The 7,500-nt window shown below is 33.4% G+C and overlaps 1 protein-coding gene across 4 annotated transcripts in view; it reads right to left on the bottom strand.

Annotated features, from left to right (window-relative positions):
* Positions 1–3,655, bottom strand: part of LOC133633677 (amyloid beta precursor protein binding family B member 2-like) — a 139,509-nt gene extending 135,854 nt beyond the window's left edge. For all 4 annotated transcript variants that reach the window (XM_062026296.1, XM_062026297.1, XM_062026298.1 and 1 more), the window contains exon 1: positions 3,528–3,655. The gene's annotated coding sequence lies outside the window, so the exon portion shown is untranslated. The remainder of the gene's footprint in view (positions 1–3,527) is intronic.
* Positions 3,656–7,500: the final 3,845 nt, after the last annotated feature.

The following is a 7,500-nucleotide window of genomic DNA, read 5'->3' on the forward strand; positions in this document are numbered from 1 at the left end:
TGCATCCTCTACTGCAGGGTGTTAGCCTTGTCGTGATGCGTTCATGGACCCATTCAACATGTATCCTTTACTGCAGGGTGTTAGGCTTATCATGATGCGTTCATGGACCCATTCAACATGTATCCTCTAAACCAGTGTTTTTCAACCACTGTGCCGCGGCACACTAGTGTGCCGTGAGATACAGTCTGGTGTGCCGTGGGAGATTATCTAATTTCACCTATTTGGGTTAAAAATATTTTTTGCAAAGCAGTAACTATAGTCTGCAAATGATGTGTTGTTGTTGAGTGTCGGTGCTGTCTAGAGCTCGGCAGAGTAACCGTGTAATACTCTTCCATATCAGTAGGTGGCAGCAGGTAGCTAATTGCTTTGTAGATGTCGGAAACAGCGGGAGGCAGTGTGCAGGTAAAAAGGTGTCTAATGCTTAAACCAAAAATAAACAAAAGGTGAGTGCCCCTAAGAAAAGGCAGTGAAACTTAGGGAAGGATTTGCAGAACGAAACTGGCTACAAAGTAAACAAAAACAGAATGCTGGACAACAGCAAAGACTTACTGTGGAGCAAAGACAGCATCTGAATGTACATCCAAACATGACATAACAATGTCCACACAAAGAAGGATAAAAACAACTGAAATATTCTTGATCGCTATAACAAAGTAGATGCGGGAAATATCGCTCAAAGGAAGACATGAAACTGCTGCAGGAAAATACCAAAACAAGAGAAAATGCCACCAAAATAGGAGCGCAAGACAAGAAGTAAAACACTACACACAGGAAAACATAAAAAACTCCAAATAAGTCATGGCGTGATGTGACAGGTGGTGACAGTACACCTACTTTGAGACAAGAGCTATAGTGATGCATGCTTGGTTATGCTTTAAAGTCATATCCAACAATTGCGACAACGACTTTTTACTGTCAACTGAGTTTTGTTTTTTTATAATTTCTGTTGGTGGTGTACCTCTGCATTTTTTCAACGCAAAAAATGTGCCTTGGCTCAAAAAAGTTAGAAAAACACTGCTCTAAACAACAACTACGTTAACTCTAAACCCGTAACTTTTGCTGCCTTCCGTTTGTGCTGGGAAGTCATCATATCCGAGTTTCAATTCTGAGTTTCCACTGGAACGCCCCACAAGGTCGGATTTCCTGACCGGAAATCATTCTCACCAACCCTGAGTTGGTTTCAAAGACGACTGCTCTGAATGTAAACAATAATATAGTCTTCCATAATAACCTTTATTAGCACTTCTAAATAGTTTTAGTCACACTAAATCAGCCATATATGATGTATTGTTGGACCTTTATATATTGTTACGTTATTGTAGTGTAAACTACATTTTTTTCATGTGTTATACACGTTCTACAAAAGCCAAAAGCAGTGAAGTTGTCATGTTGTGTAAATGGTAAATAAAAAGAGAATACAACAAATGCTTTTCAACTTATATTCAATTGAATAGACTGCAAAGACAAGATATTTCATGTTCACACTGAGAAACTTCTTATAGTTTTTGCAAATAATCATTAACTAAGAATTTAATGGCAGCAACACATTGCAATAAAGGCATTTTGACCAGTGTGTTACATGGCCTTTCCTTTTAACAACACCCAGTAAAGGTTTGGGAAGTGAGGAGACACATTTTTGAAGTGGAATTCTTTCCCATTCTTGCTTGATGTACAGCTTAAGTTGTTCAACAGTCTCCCTTCTCATATTCTAGCCTTCACACATTTCCAATGTCTGGACTACAGGCAGGCCAGTCTAGTACCCGCACTTTTTTACTATGAAGCCACGTTGTTGTAACACCTGGCTTGGCGTTGTCTTGCTGAAATAAGCAGGGGTGTCCATGATAACAACATATGTTGCTCCAAAAGCTGTATGTACCTTTCAGCATTAATGGTGCCTTCACAGATGTGTAAGTTACCCATGTCTTGGCCACTAATACACCCCCATACCATCACACATGCTGCCTTTTACACTTTCACCCTAGAACAATCCGGATGGTTCTTTTCCTCTTTGGTCCACAGTTTCCAAAAACAATTTGAAATGTGGACTCGTCAGACCACAGAACACTTTTCCACTTCGCATCAGTCCATGTTAGATGAGCTCGGGCCCAGCGAAGCGTTCCTGGGTGTTGTTGATAAATGGCTTTGGGTTTGCATAGTAGAGTTTTAGCTTGCACTTACAGATGTAGCGACAAACTGTAGTTACTGACAGTGGGTTTCTGAAGTGTTCCTGAGCCCAGGTGGTGATATCCTTTACACACTGGTGTCGCTTTTTTGATGCAGTACTGCCTGAAGGATCGAAGGTCACGGGCATTCAATGTTGGTTTTCAGCCTTGCCGCTTACGTGCAGTGATTTCTCCAGATTCTCTGAACCTTTTGATGATATTACGGAGCGTAGATGGTGAAATCCCTCAATTCCTTGTTGAGAAATGTTGTTCTGAAACAATTTGCTCAGGCATTTGTTGACAAAGTGGTGACCCTCGCCCCCGTCCTTGTTTGTGAACAACTGAGCATTTCACGGAAGCTGCTTTTATACCCAATCATGGCACCCACCTGTTCCCAATTAGCCTGTCCACCTGTGGTATGTTCCCAATAAGTCTTTGACGAGCATTGCTCAACTTTCTCAGTCTTTTTTGCCACTTGTGCCAGCTTTTTTGAAACATGTTGCAGGCATAACATTCCAAATGAGCTAATATTTGCAAAAAATAACTAAGTTTACCGGTTGGGACGTTAAGTATCTTGTCTTCGCAGTCTATTCAATTGAATATAAGTTGAAAGGGATTTGTTGTATTCTCTTTTTATTTAGCATTTACACAACGTGACAACTTCACGGGTGTTGGGGTTTGCAAGTAGCTGCTGAAGGGTCAGCGTGGGTGTTGTTGGGAATCCTCCAGTCGTAGTAGTAGCTGCCTTGGGCACAGTTGTGTGATACAATTACAGGCTACAGCCTTATTTCGCGTGACAAAGCTGCAATTCCAAATACATCACATTTCCTGACAGTGCTCTATGGTTATCAACACACTTTTGCTCCAATGTTTTTTTCTTGTGCAGCCTCACCATTCTTGCCAAATATTATTATTTATGTGTGAATAAGATGTATTGAGGTCTCCCTATAATAAAAAAAAAGTGTTGTTTTTTAATCAAACTTAATGCATGCATTAACACCAGCATTCACTTAATTCGACCATGTTTGAAACTGGTAGCTAAAACTATGACAATAAAGATATTAAGTGGTTAATGTTGAGTCATGCTGCTATCTTTGTTTTGTCTGGATGTCAAAAAACGTAAGTTGGATTGCATTCATGGTTTGTTTGCAACAATGGGACGAAACACACGCTGGGGTTCCGTGAACGCCCCATTTGAGGCTCCAGCGCCCCCGGCTCTCCCCACCGAGGGCAGTCCGCAATACGACGGGCCCCTGCGGGCAGCAGCACGGAGCCTCCTCGCTCGCTTTCTAGACTTTTCCCCGGCCAAAATGTCTTCAAACGAGCATCACAACCCGCGATTAAAAGCGACGATTCATCACTAACCTCGTTGACGGTGCGTTCACGTCCTCCTCGCGGCTGCCGTCCCGAGCAAGGTCTCCTCCCCTCCGCTTCCTCTGCGCGTCTTCCTCGGCTCCTCCTGCCCGCCCACATGCCGCCTTTCCCCGGTAGAGGGAACCAGGGGACACTGCTCCGGAAGCAAACGATCCCGGGATTTTTTTTTTTTTCCCCGACTTAGTTTATTGATAAAAAAAAAATACCCTTAAAGTATTTTGACAATGAATAAAAAGCAAAATATATGTATGAAAAGTAATTTTAAATATTATATTATTTTATTGATTGATAGTATCCAATTAGTTATAACACTAAAGATGACGCAATATTATCTGCATTGTACTATAATATGCTGTTCTTTGAAGTGTTCCATTGTATTTACGGATATAAACTTATGAATATTTCATATTTCTTCAAAATTCTTCCTGTCGCGTGCACAATTCTTCTTTTTTTTAGAAATGTAATTTTTTTTTACTTCTCTTGTTGCCTTATTTGTATTTGACTTTATTAAATGGGTTAATATTATATTATTTTATTGATTGATAGTATCCAATTAGTTATAACACTAAAGATGACGCAATATTATCTGCATTGTACTATAATATACTGTTCTTTGAAATGTTCCATTGTATTTACGGATATAAACTTATGAATATTTCATATTTCTTCAAAATTCTTCCTGTCGCGTGCACAATTCTTCTTTTTTAAATTGCTTTTAATTTTTTTTACTTCTCTTGTTGCCTTATTTGTATTTGACTTTATTAAATGGGTTTATATTATATTATTTTATTGATTGATAGTATCCAATTAGTTATAACACCAAAGATTGCGCAATATTATCTGCATTGTACTATAATATACTGTTCTTTGAAATGTTCCATTGTATTTACGGATATAAACTTATGAATATTTCATATTTCTTCAAAATTCTTCCTGTCGCGTGCACAATTCTTCTTATTTAAATTTTTTTAAATTTTTTTTTTACTTCTCTTGTTACCTTATTTGTATTTGACTTTATTAAATGGGTTTATATTATATTATTTTATTGATTGATAGTATCCAATTAGTTGTAACACTAAAGATGACGCAATATTATCTGCATTGTACTATAATATACTGTTATTTGAAGTGTTCCATTGTATTTACGGATATAAACTTATGAATATTTCATATTTCTTCAAAATTCTTCCTGTCGCGTGCACAATTCTTCTTTTTTAAAAATGTTTTAATTTTTTTTTACTTCTCTTGTTGCCTTATTTGTATTTGACTTTATTAAATGGGTTTATATTATATTATTGTATTGATTGATAGTATCCAATTAGTTATAACACTAAAGATTACGCAATATTATCTGCATTGTACTATAATATACTGTTCTTTGAAGTGTTCCATTGTATTTACGGATATAAACTTATGAATATTTCATATTTCTTCAAAATTCTTCCTGTCGCGTGCACAATTCTTCTTTTTTAAAAATGTTTTAATTTTTTTTTACTTCTCTTGTTGCCTTATTTGTATTTGACTTTATTAAATGGGTTTATATTATATTATTGTATTGATTGATAGTATCCAATTAGTTGTAACACTAAAGATTACGCAATATTATCTGCATTGTACTATAATATACTGTTCTTTGAAATGTTCCATTGTATTTACGGATATAAACTTATGAATATTTCATATTTTTTCAAAATTCTTCCTGTCGCGTGCACAATTCTTCTTTTTTTTTTTTATTTAAATTTTTTTTTACTTCTCTTGTTGCCTTATTTGTACTTGACTTTATTAAATGGGTTTATATTATATTATTTTATTGATTGATAGTATCCAATTAGTTATAACACTAAAGATGACGCAATATTATCTGCATTGTACTATAATATACTGTTCTTTGAAGTGTTCCATTGTATTTACGGATATAAACTTATGAATATTTCATATTTCTTCAAAATTCTTCCTGTCGCGTGCACAATTCTTCTTATTTAAATTTTTTAAAATTTTTTTTTTTACTTCTCTTGTTACCTTATTTGTATTTGACTTTATTAAATGGGTTTATATTATATTATTTTATTGATTGATAGTATCCAATTAGTTGTAACACTAAAGATGACGCAATATTATCTGCATTGTACTATAATATACTGTTCTTTGAAGTGTTCCATTGTATTTACGGATATAAACTTATGAATATTTTATATTTCTTCAAAATTCTTCCTGTCGCGTGCACAATTCTTCTTTTTTAAAAATGTTTTAATTTTTTTTTACTTCTCTTGTTGCCTTATTTGTATTTGACTTTATTAAATGGGTTTATATTATATTATTGTATTGATTGATAGTATCCAATTAGTTATACCACTAAAGATTACGCAATATTATCTGCATTGTACTATAATATACTGTTCTTTGAAATGTTCCATTGTATTTACGGATATAAACTTATGAATATTTCATATTTCTTCAAAATTCTTCCTGTCGCGTGCACAATTCTTCTTTTTTTTTTTAATTTAAATTTTTTTTTACTTCTCTTGTTGCCTTATTTGTACTTGACTTTATTAAATGGGTTTATATTATATTATTTTATTGATTGATAGTATCCAATTAGTTATAACACTAAAGATGACGCAATATTATCTGCATTGTACTATAATATACTGTTCTTTGAAATGTTCCATTGTATTTACGGATATAAACTTATGAATATTTGTCATATTTCTTCAAAATTCTTCCTGTCGCGTGCACAATTCTTCTTTTTTAAATTGCTTTTAATTTTTTTTACTTCTCTTGTTGCCTTATTTGTATTTGACTTTATTAAATGGGTTTATATTATATTATTTTATTGATTGATAGTATCCAATTAGTTATAACACCAAAGATTGCGCAATATTATCTGCATTGTACTATAATATACTGTTCTTTGAAATGTTCCATTGTATTTACGGATATAAACTTATGAATATTTCATATTTGTTCAAAATTCTTCCTGTCGCGTGCACAATTCTTCTTTTTTAAATTGCTTTTAATTTTTTTTTACTTCTCTTGTTGCCTTATTTGTATTTGACTTTATTAAATGGGTTTATATTATATTCTTTTATTGATTGATAGTATCCAATTAGTTATAACACTAAAGATGACGCAATATTATCTGCATTGTACTATAATATACTGTTCTTTGAAATGTTCCATTGTATTTACGGATATAAACTTATGAATATTTCATATTTGTTCAAAATTCTTCCTGTCGCGTGCACAATTCTTCTTTTTTAAATTTTAAAAAATTTTTTTTTACTTCTCTTGTTGCCTTATTTGTATTTGACTTTATTAAATGGGTTTATATTATATTATTTTATTGATTGATAGTATCCAATTAGTTGTAAAACTAAAGATGACGCAATATTATCTGCATTGTACTATAATATACTGTTCTTTGAAATGTTCCATTGTATTTACGGATATAAACTTATGAATATTTTTGATATTTCTTCAAAATTTTTCCTGTCGCGTGCACAATTCTTCTTTTTTAAATTTTTTAAAACAATTTTTTACTTCTCTTGTTGCCTTATTTGTATTTGACTTTATTAAATGGGTTTATGTTATATTATTTTATTGATTGATAGTATCCAATTAGTTATAACACTAAAGATGACGCAATATTATCTGCATTGTACTATAATATACTGTTCTTTGAAATGTTCCATTGTATTTATGGATCTAAACTTATGAATATTTGTCATATTTCTTCAAAATTCTTCCTGTCGCGTGCATAATTCTTCTTTTTTTTAAAAAATTTAATTTTTTTTTACTTCTCTTGTTGCCTTATTTGTATATGACTTTATTAAATGGGTTTACATTATTATTTGCAGGATAGAAGGGGAAAAAAGAGAATAAAAAGGAAGACAGAGGGGGAAATTGTGGGGACGAGAGGGGGATAAGACAGAGACAACAACAACAACAGTAAACAACAATAAGA

This window comes from Entelurus aequoreus, linkage group LG18, assembly GCF_033978785.1.
Source record: "Entelurus aequoreus isolate RoL-2023_Sb linkage group LG18, RoL_Eaeq_v1.1, whole genome shotgun sequence".
Lineage (NCBI taxonomy): Eukaryota > Metazoa > Chordata > Actinopteri > Syngnathiformes > Syngnathidae > Entelurus > Entelurus aequoreus.